Raw genomic sequence first — 17827 nt, 5'->3', positions numbered from 1 at the left:
CTTTAAGAATGTGTGTATGACATGTTCTTTAGATCATCGCTAAAGACTCAGTGCACGCTTTTTTTTATAAATGGAAATATCCAGGGTTGTGTCCAAGCCTTAATTCAGTTTTAGGACCCCCAAATCATGAATCTCATTGGTATCCATGAATGAGTTAATTACTTTAATGATGCCCTTTGTAGGACCTTAATTGACTTTAACTCCTAGAGAAATTTTTACAAAGAGTCTCTTCTTTTGCCTTAATGTCAACTTCTGTTCCCTATTTTATGGTTCTCTGTAATGTCTGTAGTAATAAGGCAGTGTAGTATTTTCCTGTTTCCTTTCACTGGGAAAACTTAAACTGGATTGTTCTGACTGAATTTCCTAGTCATATTTACTTAAAATTCATCATGGTACCAAGCTTCCTGTTAAGCCTATCTTCTCTCATTACTTTGTGCCGATTTTGGCTGGGGTAGGGTTAATTTTCTTCACAGTAGCTGGTATGGGGTTATGTTTTGGATTTGTGTGGAAACAGTGTTGATAATAAAGGGATGTTTTCGTTATTGCTGAGCAGTGCTTACACAGGGTCAAGGCTTTTTCTGCTCCTCACAGCACCCTATGCTTGAATCGTTATACTTGCTTTTTGTCCTATACCTTATTTTCCTCACTGTTTCACAGCTTTTCTCTCAAGTCTGAGCTCTGCCATTGTCACCAAACCTAGAAACGTTCACAAGTATACAGGCTTTCTTCTTGTGAGTCCCTTTGCAAGAGGGACAGAGACTGTACATTAGAAGATTGTACATTAGCATATATGCTCAGCTCATAGATGTGCTGTTGCAGTTTTTACTTAGTACCTCTTGAACTGTGTTTGTGCTTTGAACTAGGAAGCACTTTCAATCATCTGCTGCTTTTCAGTGGAGTTTCTTGAAGGAGCGGTTCTCCGTCACAGTTGTGTCCATCCTCTTTGATAACTACCTATCTTAGCTGTTTGTCTTAGCAGACCTAAATCTGACTGCTTTTTTTCTGTTGTCATTCATTTGCTTGGCATCCAGCTGTTGTTCCTGAGGTACACAAAGAGAGTGGCAGAATGGAAATGCATTAGGTCCATCAAATACTGTAATTTCCCTGCCTTTCATTACCCTCCAAAACAATTTCTTCCTCAAGAGACATGCCATCTCTTTTTACTCATCTTTGGAGCCCTGTTTTACTGGGCTCCCCACTGATGTTTAAAAATCCTAATTATTTCCATCATAATGTCTATACTTACTTTCATCCTTTTTTGTTTTTAAATCTAGAAAAAGAAAACCCATGCTGCAGAGCCAGGTAGTATGCTGGCCAGAAAACCTATTTTTCTGTTTTCCTTTTTTCCTTTCTTTTTCTGTTATACTTTCATAACTGATTTATCCCAGGAAAGTGTGAGACTTCTATTAAAATGTTCCTAGAATAAATATGTATTTTATTGCTTACCTTTATAAACTTAAGAGGAGTCCAGTGAGGAACACTGGAAGGACAGGAGCTCTGATATTGTAAGTAATTATATGATTGTGTTAAGGACTCTGTTTTGTTTTCCTGATAAATGGTACAGCAGTGCATGTGGATTGTAAATTGACAACTTGTCTGTACCTGATGTGTGTATTTCCATAGGCATAGTTAATCCATAACTGATACAAACCTTAAATAAAATCCTTGGTCTTGGAGACTAGAAAAGAGACCATCTGAGAATGTGGGCAGAAAGCTAACAAAGGTAAAATGAAAACTCTGCTTTTTTGTCTCTTACTTATATTTTACAAATGTTCATATATATGTACCTGCAAACAAAAAAAATAGTGTGCTGGGTTTGCTAATCTGCTTTTGGTGGAAGCTTTCTGTCAGTATCATTAACATTTAGGAGATGAATGTACCTTCTGCTTCTTCTGTAAATGTGTTGTAACTTTCTCTGGCAGTATATAGTGGCTGGATAGCTGTGCTGATCCAGAGCCTTCTAGTGGGATGCTTACAGCTGCGAGAATAGTGGTAGTGAAACTGTGAAACTTTTAGTCATTGCTGCCTTCCAGCTGTCAAGTTGATGTAGCGCTTGGTTGGGAAAATTAGCAGCATTTTCTTCAAACTTTGTGGTTAGTAAGGCTCTGCTTAGTTTCTCATAGTTGTTGTCTTGCTTTACGATGAAATTTATTATTCTTGGTCTAAGTTGGGGTGAGGTTTTTTAACAGCTGTGAATAAAGTCAGACAGTGTGAAAACTAAGGTTTCCAGCTCAGAAGTATAACGTCCGATAATGAAGATAACTTAGGCATTTATATGCCACCAAAGGTAGTAGAGAGCAGTGCATACCATAACACTCTGTGAAATGTGAACATGGGAAGCCTGACTTCTTTTTTTTTCTGGTTTTCTTTAATTTAATTCTTCCATTTTTTTTCTAGTGGTTTAATGCTGAGTAAGTGAGCAGATTACAGTTTAATTTTATTGTTGTTTTTAATGAAAACATGTCTATCTACAGGAGTAGGAACTGTTGGAATTGGTGAATGTGGCTGCTTCCTAACACACTAATTAAATTTTCTGAAAGTTGTGTTCTGTAAATTGACTACACCTTCTAATTTATGTTGAATGTGAGCTTTTTACCTGAAAGCAGTAGAGATGTGAGAGTAGTGAGTCAGAACCTTCTGCCTATGAAAATTTAGGGACTGTATTAAGAGGCTAATTCCTACCCCTCCCTTCGCCAATATCCACTGGTAAATATTTCTTTGTTTCCAGTTATGTGTACAGCTGTGATCTCCTATACTTCTTCTGCTTTGTTAAATAACTTTATTCTCATGATCTGTGGTCCGTTTGGCTTCAGAAAGCATTTATATCTCTTTTGGCACAGAAAGTATATCTTATTTATGTGAGTAGTTAGGTTGTCACTGGGGAGAAACTGAAGTCAGGAAACTGAAACAATGATTAAGGTAACGCCTTATCAAAGCATTGGCTATCAAATGCTTAATCATTTGCTGCTAAGTTTTCATATCAGCTTATTTCTTTCTCAAGAAATCCTGCATTTTTAAAGACTTTAGTTTGGATAATGGAAGCCTCAGGGTAGGCTCAAGTGAGGTTTTATAGTTTAGATAGGTGCCTTTGGCATTGCTGGAAAATAAGCTCATTCATTCATTCATTCATTCACAGATCCTTCCAGTGTAGGTGTGGCCTCTCTTGAGGTGCATATTTTTGTAAGTACTAAAACTTGGATTTCATGTTTAGCAAGAGAATGAAAGAGAGGAAGAACATAGCAAGTGAGGATGAAAACTCTTTTTAGAAAGAAAGCCCAAAGACTTGTTGATACTGGACAGCGAAGCAGGAAACGATGTGTGTCATAAAAGGCGCTGGCTTGTTGGATAAAGGCTGAAACTCAGGATGTAGTCTATAAATACAAAACAGTTTCATGAAAATATTTTTAAAGTGCAGTTCTGAGTGCCTCAGAGAAGCTGACTGATAATTGTGCAGCTACTTTAGTATATATATGTATATATAGTGCACTGGCATACACACACATACACACTCATACCATACTTTCTGCTATAAGCATGAATATGTTTAACTTAGTGTTATTTGTTTCCCATAGGAGACTGGCAACATTGCCACCACCAGATGTAAATTTGGGAGCTACAACCTGTATTCTTTGCAGACTAAACCAGCAACTTGGTGGAAAAGCAGAGAGCAAGGGACTCCAATTTCAACAAGGCAGAAAGGGAGGAATTCATGAAGCTGGATGTTTTCCTGCACAGAAAGACCCAATTTTTTTTTTCTCCGCAGTATTGTATCACGAGTTCTTCATTTCAAGCAGCACATCCAGCAGCCTTGTAGGGGTTTTGGAGGTGTAGTCTGTTCTGACCAGTTGACAGCTGTAAAAATTATCACCTAACTTGGAGATAAAACTGCTTATATTTGAACTTGCTTAAGATGCTGGCCAAGAAGCATGGCATTACTAGCTGTAATTAATGGCCATGTTCCCTTTTTTCCCACTGACTTGCTCAATATGAACTTACAGGGACCTTCAACTATGGGTTGTTGGCCATAATTTTGTTCACAAAATTGTGTTAGTTTTGAGACTGAAATGAGTGTCAGTTCAGAGTTACTGCTTAAAGTACAGTGATTTGGAATAGCAGAATAATGTGTAATAATACAAGAATGTGTTTTTCATTGGTCATCTATTTTTGGGCTTTGTTGTACTAAACAAGGGAAGGTTGTTAAACATACCTGTTTTTTCCTCCCATGGTTTTAAAATGCTAGGGTGTTTTTCTTTCTTCTTTTACCAAATACCATAATAATGCTACCGCAGCAGTCCCATAACTGAGTAGCTGTAATGTTCTGTCACTCTGAATGTCTGTGCCTTCATCTTCCTCTTGTTAATTTTTGAATTTATAAGCGCTTATGTGAAGGTGCCCATGTGTTTCTGAAATCCCTCCATTGTTGCTCATTTCTGTTGTACTGCTGTTTCAAAGGCATCTGGTCTCAAAGATGAAGGTCCACCCACCCAACCAACATAAATGAGCTCTCATCTTAGGTTCTTAGGTGTAGTCATGTCAAGGCCCAAACTCATGCAGGCTCTCCAAAGACTCGGAGTGGGAAGCCCAGGGTAACTGATACCTCACAAATATTGCTGCCTGTTCAGTGTGTTAACTATGAGACAACTGTTTTCTTGAATTTATTGCTTGAATGGGATTTTTCTGAGCAAACCGAAGTGTTCTGGTGTGCATATTTAACAAGGGTTTCTTTGTCACTTGAGTGGAGGTCATTTGCAGGGAGGTGAGATAGTTTGCAGGCTGGGTTTCTTGCCTGCAGTGGCACAGCACTCTCTGACTCCTGAGCAGATGATGTCTCGCCACTAGTGCTCTTTGCTATGAAGCATTCTCAAAGTGTGACTCTAAGCAGTTTCAATATGTGGAAAATAATGACATGAGAGTAACCCAGAATTGATACTTGTAGTTGCCTGTTGGATTTTGGAGCTTGGAGATTATGCTGTTAGGACTAATAATACAAGTGGTAGGGGAAATGTACAGCTGACTGTTTGGCTGGTATCATTAACCACCTCTTTGCAGCCTTTCAGTCTCCGAAAGATGTACACTTCTGTTCCCTGAAATTTACGTTGCCTAAGCTGAAAGATTCAACCTAAAAGGACGCTTGTTGCCTGTCCTAAAACTGCGGCTTTGATGCATGATAATGATGAAGCTAAATGCTTTCCCTGTTCCTGTGTCTCCAGGCACTGTTGCAGGAGCCTCTGGGAGCCTCTGGTTGAAGAGACCTGTCTGGAGACCTCTGCTAAAGGTGAAGACCTCCTAATAGGCCAGACGGCCTTAGCAGGAGCTCAGAAATCTTATATCAAGGTAAAGAGATTCATTTTTTAAGAGTGAATTCAAGTGGCTTATACAGTTTTCAAAATACAGATTTCTTTTCTTGCTAAATAAACACACAAATGCATCTCTGAGCTTTCTGCTGCTTTTATGTGTATTGCTGCTTGCTACCTGGTACAAATGTTGTCATAGAAATGCTGGGGGAGGGGATAAAAAACCCAACATAATGCATTGTAGGTTAGAGCCAGAAGTAATTCCTTATGATATTAGTAGAAAGATATATCCGCAGGTCTTTGACAAGGGAACAGGCTGTTTCAGAGCTCTTACAGCATGCTCTGTTTTTAGAATCATATCCCACTTTAATTGCTGCATTCAGAGCTTGCTTCAAGTGGCCGCAAAAATATGGAAACGCTCTTGGATGTCTTCAGCAAGGGGAGGAGAATGAGTCTTGCATATGATGAATTTCTCTTTATCAGCACTATAATTATTTCTTCGTATGGTCATCCAGAACTCATAGTGGCTTGTAAAGGACAAATACTGATGGACGAAAGGGAAACATGACCCCAAGAACTGTGAACGTATCGGCACCTCAGACGCAGGCACTTGGGGAGATTCAGCTACACTGTGGTTTTGTTAGATAGCCAGGATTTTGAACGTAGTGATGGTATGTGCAGAATCTTTCCTTCATACTGACAAGATTAATCTAACTTTATGTAGAGACTTGGCTGAAAAAAAGTGAGTAGTTGTGGAAATATTTTCTACAGATTTCTTCAAGATTAAATGTAGGTTCTTAAAAAGGTCTGCCAACTTCTGTATTTTTTTTTTTTAAGGTGTTAACTTCATTATTGGAAGGTTCCTTGAATAAGTATTCCTTGATTTATCTGAGAAGAATTGCAGATTTTCCTTGTTAATCCTTTATTGATCTTTTTAATTTAGACTGGAATTAGAGCTCTGAACTAGACCAAATTTCATTGTCCTACCATCTGTAGAGTAAAATAAAAATCTGTGCAACTTTTCCCATTAGCAGTGTCAGCATTTTGACCCATAATCTTAATAAATGATCTGCTCTATGTGCCTGGCAGTAAGACCACCAAAGTGTCGTTAGGCCTACTCATTCCTTTCCTACACCATTCCCTTTCTCTCTCACTTTGAATTCAGTTTCAGCTGTGTTTCTCCAGTCCACTGGCAAGGTCATCTTGAACAACAGATACTGTATTGAAGCCTTGGCAGAGCAGAAAAAATGATGGTGATTATACAGTGATTTCAAACTGGAGGAGGAAAAACAGTCCAGAGATATTTCTTCTCTTCGTGTTTCCCTATGTTACATTTGCCTTAGGAGTACATGAAACAATACAAGTTGAGATAACCAGGCACTAAAAAAAAAACAACTAGAGCATCTGTTCTGAACATTACTTAAAAAGGGCAGTTTTATGCATTGAGAGAGTAAAGACTTCAAAGAGGATATCTGCATAATCCCATGGGATGCGTGCATGTATCGAAGTGTGGTGGTGGTTAGGATTCAAGTACAACAGTGTAGGGTACTGGCAGGTTTTGGGGATGCAGTGTCCAGGGTTGAAATGCAGTCTTGAATGCTGTCACTACTTCCAGCAAGGCAGTTTGCTCTGTGCTTTTCTGTCTCTTGTTGCCCTTTGTTGTAGGGGTGTGTTGCTAACCAGAAACACATGATATGAGACAGCTAAATGTTCTGGTGAAAATCAAGGGCACTTCATAGCTGTGAAGATTTAATATTTGCCCTAGATTTTCTTTTTGCGTTGATGCAGCTGTAACTGTTGTTGTAAATTACATGAATAATTGATCAAGGAGTTCTTGTTACCTCAAGTAATGTTCTGCTTATTGCTTCTTCAGAACTGTGCTGCTCTTTGTTGCACTACAGTATTGCTCATACTCTGTTCTGTGTTTTTTATTCCCTTAAAGTTTTATTCTGTTCCTTCCCCCTTTGCTCTCCCTTTCTTTCCCGTTCCCTGCAAGATATTGTTGTTTCTGCTTCAGTGTATTCCATGTTTTAACTGAAAAGTGGGGTCTTTTTTAATCAACAGCAGTACATTTAGAAAACCTCCAAAACCCTGGGAACTGTGCAATATACGCATCTGGTTTCATATAAGCATGAATTGCTGGCTTTACAAACACGAAACATGTAGTCCTTGCCACAGTTAGCTAAAATGTTCTGTAACTTGAGATTGCATTCGAAATAAAAACGAAATTGCATAGCTTCTTTACCATACTAATGGAAAACATTTAATTTACTTCTTCAAGCCAGCCAAAAGAATGACGCAATGCTGCTCAAACAGGTTTACAGTGCCTTTCCTTCCATAGAAATCAATACAGTTTAAAGGTGCTGCTGTGGAAGCTGGCTAGTTGACTGTGATCCAGCTGTGTTCAAATGTAAACTTCTGTACCACAAACCAAAACTGATGATTTTGATTTATTCAGGCATTGCTGTATCTCTGAGACATTATTGTTTTGGATTTTATTCATGCATCTTCTCTGCTTTATTGCAATTAATACTAGATTGGAATTTTGGAATAGCAAGTTCAGTCTGCTTATGATTGATTTTTATTTTTTTTTCTGAAATTATTCAGTTATTTTCTGCATTTCCTGAGTTAAAATACTTTGCCCTGTGGTAGTGACATCAGCAAAAGCAGCTCTATGCATGTGCCATGTGTGCCTTTTAGTGGAGATTTTTTTTCCCAAAAAAACCCAAATATAATGGTTGCAAAGCCAAAAAACATGCCTTCATTCAACTGGAGTGTAAAGGGCCAGCATAAAAGCTTTCCACTTTGTACAGAATAAGCTCTGAACATTAAATGTTCTTTTGTTTTTTTCTCCTGCTAGAGGAGGTAAAATGCAGCAGCATTTTGGCTCCATCTAAAAAAGTTCTTGAAATAGAACCGCGTTGTGTGTTTTGTTTTGTGTTGTTTTTTTTGTTTTTTTTTTTAACTGAAACCAGCAGTGCAGATTTTCATAGTACACCAGCTTTTATGCCTTTGTTTCCATTTCTGTTCCCCTGTGCCCCCACTAATACCTTTGACTTTATTTAAACTCTACTATAAGAGGCTGATGGTGTTTCTCTCTTCTTCTTTTCTTTGTTAATGGGATTTCTGTCTTGCTTAAGTGCTTCTGGCAGAAATTGCTTCCTAAAATACCTCTTGAGGTGGCTCTTCCTTGTGCTGCTTTTCTCCCCACGTGCTGTATTTCCTTGGGAAGTCTCTCACTGGTGGTCTGTGTGCTGTTCATGCTGACTTCTACCAGAAGGAAAATTGTGATTTGATGCTTGTTTGCTTGCTTGCCAGAAGTACATTTGATCTTTTTTTTAAAAGAGAATTTCTACTTCCAGTTCTCAAGTGGCTTTGATCCAGGTTTCTTTATTATCTAACCATTTTTCTCTCTCCTATAGTCAACAATCTCTCAGTAAACAAATAGCTCGAGAAGATGATGTAGAAGAATTGAAGTCTTTTTTGCAGGGGTGGCTTGGGATGCAGTGGCATAGCAAAGAGGAAGAAGGGGATTTGAGTTGTGTGAGAGTCTGGGCTTGGAGACTTTCTGGATTACTTACTTTCTCCCTTAAGAGGATGGAGAAGAATACAATATGATGAAGAATAGTGTTGCTGATAGCTGAATTATTTTCTTTGCAAAGGCTGCATGTGAGACTTAATAGAGAAGGGCATGAATCCAAATTACAAATGTTAATGGTTTGGCTTATTTGGAGGAAAACAGTCAAAATGTCCGAATTACGGGGCTGAATTTTAGTACCATTTCAAGCATACTTTAATTTCGTGAATTTTCAAACTACTGAGTAGTTTTATTCGTAGTATATATACAGAATTTTTAAGTTGTATGGAATGTATATTCTACTACAAAATTTTTTTGATAGTAGTGTGGGGGAGCATGCCGTGACAGTGTGATTATGTTTCCTGTAAACATAAGGACAGCTGTTATCTAGTAGCAGCTAACTTAGACTATATGATAGAAATTTTGGGATATTAGATACTGGCAAGAAACTTTGAACAGCTTAAATTTATTTTCTAAAATGCTTCCTGAAGATGGATGAAATGCCTCAGCATCAGTGTACCTTAATCACAGTGACAAATCTGGATCTTTAGCTTTTGCCCAGTCATGAATTTCTCCTGGGCTGCTCTTTTGTGAATTTTGTCTTGTGTAGCAGAATATCAGATTACCAGAGGTACTGCCCCCAGTATGCTTTCAAAGAAAGGTTGTTACAAGGAGCAACACACATCTGTAGAAGAGGCATTTCCAATATTCAGCCATTTCTACTCAAACCATCTCTGTGGAATGGAAAAGTGTTTGACTTCAGCAAACCGGTTGACGCATTTTGGCAGTATGTTTAACCCACTGGTTTTCGGTTTGACTGCTCCAAAATTCTTTTTAGCATGAAAGCTCTGTCATTTAGTTTTCCTTTTGCCTTTTTCCCTGCACTGGTACTGGTGGTCCAGGATGCAGTATGTCATAAAGACTTTTAAAGCTACACTTTGAATAAAGCTTACATTTACTACAGCATATTTGCTTTGCATGGTTACAGTAGTAGCACTGTATTCCTGTGTAAACACTATAATGAAGTTGTTAAGGAAAGAAATACTTATGGTATTTGCACTGAAGTTCATGGAGCATGAGATAGCTATGTTTAGGATGCTTGTACTTTGAAGGGATTAAAAAAAGCTTCTGAGAAATAAACATAAATAATATTCTCAGACTAGCAAAACAGTCTGTCAGTGATGAGAAGGAAGGCACCAAGTATTATGTAGAGAATAATCTGATTTGAAATGCCACAATGGAAGCCACGTTATGGTCTCGCCTTCCTAAGTATGAATTGGAAAGCAGGAAAAAGTACAGGGCATGATCTAAAAATGGTAGTCTGGAAGCTTCTTCAAGTATGTTGTGTCTTATTTTTGTCTAGCCTGAAATTTAGTTTTTCCTCTTGAATGAAACATGAATAAAGTGTTTTGGCTGTTTGTGTTGTCTTCATGGTTCCAGCTCTGCCAAACAAAGCTATTGCTACTTTATTTTAAGAATGACTCTTACTTGGACTTTGAGTCCTGCTGAAAAAAGAATGCTGTCAGGAGGATGCAGTCTTGCTGTTAAGAAACTTAAATAAGATAAGGCTAATCCTATTGTATTGCTTCCACTTCAGGAATTAGTGTAGAAACTTCCCTTTCCTAGTTATGGCACCATACCATTGTATACATACTTTGTGGGATTTCTCTCCCCCCCCACCCCCCTGAATTTTTGGCTGGGTTAGACAGTGTTCAAAATGTGTGACACAGTTTTGGATCATGGGACTATACTGTGCCATTATTTCCAGACTTCCAGGAAAAGAAAAACCTACAAACCGCATGGTTTTGGTGGGTCAAAGAAGGCAAGCAAAGATAAATGTGCCTGGTAGTCGTTTTGGTTGTGTCAAATTTAGGTTTCTTTTATGTGGGATGTTTAGTTATTTTATTTAGGATGCAGCATAGCTTGTGAGTTTTTGCTCAGGTGATCTACAGTTTTAGAGAAACTGCACATAAGAATTTTTGAATTGTCATTTTGGATTGGTACTGAAGCAAGCCTCACTGTCTTGCCTTCAGGAAGTGCTAGTATTGGCTGTGTCAAGAAAACCAATGTAAGAATTATCCTACAGGTGCAGAAGGATAATGTACTTTCAAATTTTTTTTTTTTTAATCTTTTCCATTTAGAGACTGAACTGCAAACAGACTTCAGGACAAAGTTATCTTTTGAGTTGTCTAAACCAGCCTTAGGTTTCTTAAAACTTGCAGCATGGTAGAAGATCAGGATGTAGGGAATCAGGATACTAGAGAATGTTCTCTAAATAGGTTAGTTTTGAGAAGGTACTCTTTTCAGACTCTTAAAAATCAGTAACTTCTGTAAGTAACTTCCTGCATGCGACCTTTGCTTAGGATTTAAGTAATTACTTACCAGTTGGTCTCTTCTTTTCTTCTAAAGAATCTGAAACTTTTAGAAGACCAGATAGTTATCAGCAGGTTGTGACTCACTGGGAAGAAAGTCTAGATTAAGAGCAGAAACTTTTTGTTCTTAGGTCAGCAGCTACCTTGTGATGTGGCCTTGGGCATGTCCTCTTTTACTTCCTAGCACCAGTTTGCCATTGTATCCACTGCTGTCACCACCAGTAAAGTTTTTATAAGCTTTGGTGTCAAAATACAATTGAAACTGTTCATTGTTCTTAGTGGACTCAACTTCATTTGCTGTGTGGTTTCTCAGGTGGCAATGTAAAGTGCAGTGGAAATACACAGTTTAGTCCATGAAGAACTTCAGCAGAATTGAAGCATCCTGCATGTGGATGTACATATGTTGCACTAAAGTGGATTTGAAGAAAACACACACAGTTTTATTTTAGGGGTACATATCTGTACAAAGACCGTGAAGGGGGGATAAAGCTAGTTAAAAATGGGAATGCTGTGACCAAAATAGTTAAAATAAGAGGGAAAGAAAAGATCTGTCCTAAAATGAATACGTGGCAGCCTTAATTTACTTGAATCCTTAGCACAAGATTTCCACTTGTGTATTTTGCCAAGTAAATTAAACTTATGAAGAAAAGCGAGACACCAAGTATTGGACTGTTAGTGTCTTTTAACAAGGTTAATGTGTTGATTATTGATAACAGTGAGCTGACGTTTAACACTGGACCAGCTGAAAGATCTTTGTGTTCCGATGTAATGTGAATATTGAGTGTCCTGTAAATGTATTGTTTTGTGTTTTGTAGTTACTTTTGCATGCGTGCCAGGACGTGTGCTGGGAAGAGGCATAAACTTCTTTCCTTTTTTACTTTCACGAATATTTATTTCCTGTCTAGAGCTGGAAGAGAGGAGCAACAAGAGGCGTTTTGTTAAATACAGCAAAATCTAATTACAGCTTGATTTAAAGCCACATTTACACAATGGCTAAGGGGTGAGTTCACTTCCACAAAAACAAACTCTTCGGCTTCCTACTGTGCATCAGGAATGTGAAGATGAATGTCCTGGAGAAGAGCTGCCTCCCTCTACTGGCACCAACTTTTCTTACACTATGCTGAAGCTCTGCTACATAATATAAAAATATGACTGTGCTTCTTTGCAAAAGAATAGGGATTCATGGATTCATTGGTGCACAGTCCTCTTACTGGTTATGCCACAGGTAGTGCATGCTACATCATGCTATATGTGATAGGCTTGATGTCTATTTTCTGTGAGCTGTAGTTGTTCCTCAGTTTGGTCCTCAAAATGAAGGATTGTTTACTCCAGTATGCATTTTGAACAGTTGTGTCCATGCTGATTCAAAGGAGGAATGTTGGTGGATAAACTGCCTTCTCTTGTCACCATGGTTTTCACTGAGTGTGCACCTCTGAAAGGTACAAGCTTGCAGGTGCACTAGTAGAAAGGCAAAACTAGAAAGAAGGAGAACCAGGGTTGGACAGCATGTGCAAGTAAGTCAGGGAGATGAGGCTTTCTGCAATATGGTTAGCCTTGCAGAAAAGAAGAGGGATATAGGTCTCTGGAGGGCTTGTGAGAAAAGTGGTGAGTCTCTGACAGGGCACTTCTAACAGATAATGAATGAGCCAAAATTGGGACCCCTCCGTTGCAATGTTTGGGCCAGCATGCGAAGAAATGGAAAAGTTGCAAGAGAGGAGGAGGGGCAAGATCTTATAAAGTGAATCTTTTTTTTCACTGCTAGAGTGATCTCCTTCCTTTTTGTTTGGTGTCAGCTCATTTTACATTTCTTGGAAGATTTCAGGCTCGGCCATATTGGTGATATATCTGTATCTGAAGTCATACCCAGGGAACTCTGCCCATCTATTCAGTTTACATAAGCTTTTATAAACATCAGCTCAACGTTTTTTTTTTCTCACAGAGAGAGAAATAAACCGTCTCTTCCAGAACTGTTTTGCCTGCATTGTATGTGGCCTTCAAACCCTAAGGTGCCCCGAACTGTTAGGAGGATCAACTTATGGTCTTTACCTCATGGTCTTTGCCTTTTCTATTATGTAGTGTTGGAGTTTTGACCTAGTAGAAGGAAGGAAGTGAGCATTCATTGAGAGGAAAAAGCTGACAGGTCATCCACCCCCCTTCACTAGTCCTTTCAAAACCAAGGTGAAGAAAATAGTGATGGGAAGGAGAAATCTTTGAGCACGTGAGAGTTTCCAGGGATCAGAGTCATGACTTGATGGTGGCTGCCAGCTGAAAAAGAAAGCTGCATTCGCACTGGAATACACAGTGTCCAGTGAAGTACTGCTGTTGTGACCCTTGTGGTCCCTGTCTGGAGCTGTCCCACGTGGCTCTGGGCACTCGCTGCTGGAAGCCAGCAACAAGTTTGGTAGCTTTTTGCATGGTCTCATGCTGACCTGAATTCCTGCAGTCAGTTTCACTAGAGGAGATTACCTGAGGGGCAGAGGTGTGTGGATTTCCTTTACTTTTTCTCCTGAATTTTTTTTTTTTTTAATAAACTCTTAAAAACCCAGAACAACCACAGTTTGGTAAGGTCTCAGCTATTAGTCAATGTTGATATGCAGAAATGACCCAGGATGAGTTGCAAGCTTTATTCTTTTGAAAACATTTCCTTTAGCTGTGATAATTGTAAAGTTTATTCTCCTAGGAGATGCGCAGACCTTCTAACCCCATTCCCTAAGAATTAAAACAAACTAGGTGTTCCTGCTGTCTCTTTAATGGATACATTTTCAGAGATGACAAATTTTTCAGCTACATTAATTGCTAGAAATACACTGTCAAAATACTAGGTATGTGATTTTATTACTTCTCTAGAAGAGCCATAAAACCCAACAACAACCAAATCCTGGACTTTGTAAAGTCTTTAAAACTAAGAGTAACTTATGTTTACGAAGTAGGATATTCCAAAAACATGTAATACAGAACAGAGATAATTTTCTCTGTTCTGATCATATTGCATCTTCTCTCCATTGTAAAAGAATTTAACTCCTGTGGTGATTCTGATTTTTGTTTAGCACTAAGTTTTTCTGGGCCCTGTCCAAACGGTTAAAAAAAAAAAAGGCATCAGGTGGAATAACACTCTGCTAGCATCTACCACATACAGTTGTGTAAGGGACTTGAGACTGTGTACAAAATGCAGCCAGTGGGTCACATTAATCAATTGACTGCTAATCATGAGCAGTAACTGCCTACTGTTGACTTTTCACTTAACCCTGGTGCTGTGGTTTAACCCCAGCTGGCCAACTAAGCCCCACACAGCTACTTACTCACTGTCCCCTAAGTTGGATGGGGGAGAGAATCAGAAGAGCAAAAGTGAGAAAACTCTTGAGTTGAGATAAAGACAGTTCAACAGGTAAAGCAAAAGCAGTGTAACAAGCTAAGCAAAGCAAGGAATTCATTCACCCCTTCCCGTGGGCAGGCAGGTGTTCAGCCATCTCTAGGAAGGCAGGGCTTTATCACATGTGATGGTTACTTGGGAAGACAAATGCCATCACTGTGAATGTGCCCCCACTCCTCCCTTTCTTTCCCTTCCCCTAGCTTTACATGCTGATTATGATGCCATATGGTATGGAATATCTCTCTGGTCAGTTGGGGTCAGCTGTCTTGGCAGTGTCCCCTCAAAATTCCTTGTGCACTCCCAGCCTACTTGCTGGTGGCATGGGGTGAGTAGTAGAAAAGGCCTTGACTCTGTGTAAGCACTGCTCGCAGAAACTAAAACATCCTTCTGTTATCAACACTGTTTTCAGCACAAATCCAAAATACAGCCCCATACTAGCTACTGTGAAGAAAATTAACTCTACACCAGCTAAAACCAGCACGCTCTGCTTAGTGGTGATGAGTAATAATAATATTGAGCTGTTTGGAAGGTCAAGGCTGTGTGTTTTTCTGCATCTGGTGAAGCAAAGTAGCTCTCTTTTTTTTTCATACAGTGTGTTGAGCCTTAAGTGGACTTCTGGGGCCATCTCCCCACTTGCCAGAAGTTACACCATTCCACCAAATGCAGCTTTTCAAGGTAGTTCTTATACTTCCATAAGGGTGGGTAATGTTGTGATGGTTATCATGCTAGTTGATCCAGACTTACCTGCTATGGGATAAAATTAAATGTTTCAACTCAGGCCTGTCTTTTAGAGTGTGAGTTGAATGAAAAGAATCCCTATTTAATTTTTCCCAAGGAACTAGTACTAGACTCTCTCATTTATTGAAGTCTGAGGAGTACAAAGGACAGAAAATAATTTTCCAGTGAACTCATTCATGGCTGATTTTATCTTTTCACCATTGTCCCCGAGTCCTCCTACAATGGCACCATGGCATGAGAAGAGCTTGTTACCACTAACAGTTAACAAGCTTCTTAATAATAGGGTTCTTAATAGACTTAATAAGTATAAATACTTACGCTAGATAAATGCACAATCTGGAACCTAAATCAGTCTTCCCTGATTTGTATGTGCCAACATCTTCTAAATAGTTTTCTGATCTGTAAGGTATTTTCCAGAAGGACATGTTTATGCATAGATCTGTTTAATATTATTAAAAAAAAAAAAAGGTGTGTACTTTGTTTCCTTTATTGCTGCCTGTTGCAGCCACAGTTTGTAATTTATATTAACTTAGGTGCTTTAAACTTTCAGAGTATTTTCTCATGTCTTATATGAACAGTATTTGATCATGAATGCTCAACGGTGGAGTACTTAAGCAAAGCACTACTAAGATACGTAAACTCATCTATTTCACTGTGATTTAAGTTATCTCTATCCAGAACTGCTTGGCACTAAAATGCAGTCATTCTGATATCCCAACTTGGTATGTTTGCATCAACTCTAAATGAAGTTTTCTGTTACCTGTGGATTATTCCAGTAAGGTTTTGTCTTCTGTAGCTCTTCCTGTTTGTCATGTTTTCTCTTTTTGTGTGTTCTAATAAGAACAGGTTTGAAGAAATGAATAAACTTACATAGACCACATTTACTTTGTGATTGTTTTGAGTTACATCTTGATAATAATTTCTACAAGAACATGTTCTTCTGCAATGCTCATTCAGTTGAGCTTTCAGTGATAGGCAGCCTGTAATGAAAATGTTGACTCACCTGAATGATATCTTTGTTTTCTTTTTGTAAGTCAGATTGCAAGATAATTTTAAATTACAAGTATTAGATCACATTTCCTTGAACGATTGGTTATGATTATGTGAAGTTGCTGCACTCACCTATTTTAGTCATAGTCAGTGTTTTAAATTTACATGTTATGAGAAGGAGAGGAAGGTGTTTATTATATAGAGTCCTGAATGATGATAACTTCATGTCTTGTTAGCTTAATATTTTGAGTCTCTTCAAGTTAATAGTCTTCCTTGTGTTAAAAAACTTTGTATAAAGAACAAAATGGATTCATCTTGTCATATAAAATAAAGGTATTCTTAGGGAGGAGGAGGAAGAAAAGAATCTGTGAGATGTAGCCTGGATATGCATGTAATGTAGTCTTCCACTCTTACAGATGGTGCATCAGCAGCCTTTAATGTTCGAATGCTTTTATTCTGGTGCTGAAATGACTCACTAGTTATCTGAAGCATCAGGTAACTATACCTATATTTAGCTTTGTTCTATCTTATTATCTTTGTTTCTGTCTTCATTTTCTTAGTTGTAAGCTACAGTGTTTCATTAATGTTTAGAAAAACAAAACCCCAAAACAATGTGGGAAATGTTCCCAGGTGTTCTCATGAGTACAACCTCTGCAGGCTCTTCACAGGCTCTCTCTTCTGATGGTCAGGGCACATGAAGGATAAGGCTTCTACCTTCTTTCACAGTACATTCAAACACAAAATACTTAACCCTACCTGCCAGCAGGCTGCACTTTTCAGTCGGAGGTGATACTGTTTTTAAGAAGAGGCATCTTGTTTCTGATACTTGCTATGAGGTCTGCCCTGGTGGGGCTGTCCTCAATAGTGACCTCATCCAGTGAAGCTTTCATTTTGGTGGTTGATCTTTGCGAAGACATGACCCCAGACTTACCTGCTTTCCTCCTCCACTTACAAAATGCTGTGTGCTGCAGACTGCAGTATTTAACCACTGGTAGGGGTGTCTGCCTTCTTAGCTCGCTTGATCAAAGTGCTGAATTGCAGGGGGTCAGATAAGAAACCAGTACTGTTTTCCGTCTGGCTGCCTCGAAGACTATGTAAATTAAGTATATTTATCTCTAAAAGAAGTGATACCTATGCTGTAGGAAATACAGTTGGCAACTATGAACTGCAGCTTGTGTTGCTGCTGGGAAAGATCTTGCCTGAGTGATTTTGTTTGTAAAGTAGTTTCAGGTAAGTTCCTCTGAGATTTGGAGTAGTAGGATGCAAATAATATATGCAGCAATGACAAGTTTTTTTCTTTACTTCCGAGTTTTGTAGATCTGCTTCTAGCAAACTTTGAAAGCTGATGAGGTTAGCAAAGATGTACTGCCAGCTGGAAGGCATCCTTTGTTTTCTGGAGTTCTTTGCGTATCAGTACCTGTTAGGTATATATTTTCTTGTACCTTTTCTCGTTTTGTTTTTTTTTTTTTTTGTTCATTGTGGTCTT

General features: G+C 38.6%; 1 protein-coding gene across 2 annotated transcripts in view; it reads left to right on the top strand.

Annotated features, from left to right (window-relative positions):
* The window catches only part of FAM110B (family with sequence similarity 110 member B), a 114778-nt gene that overhangs the window by 25225 nt on the left and 71726 nt on the right, over positions 1-17827 (top strand). For both annotated transcript variants that reach the window (XM_062633342.1, XM_062633344.1), the window contains exon 2: positions 5211-5334. The gene's annotated coding sequence lies outside the window, so the exon portion shown is untranslated. The remainder of the gene's footprint in view (positions 1-5210; positions 5335-17827) is intronic.

Source organism: Pezoporus occidentalis, unplaced genomic scaffold (assembly GCF_034315485.1).
Source record: "Pezoporus occidentalis ecotype Australia unplaced genomic scaffold, CSIRO_AGI_Poc_V1 ctg4, whole genome shotgun sequence".
NCBI classification, from domain to species: Eukaryota; Metazoa; Chordata; class Aves; order Psittaciformes; family Psittacidae; genus Pezoporus; species Pezoporus occidentalis.
The sequence above is the reverse complement of the archived record's forward strand: the minus strand, read 5'-3'. Positions and strand labels throughout refer to the sequence as shown.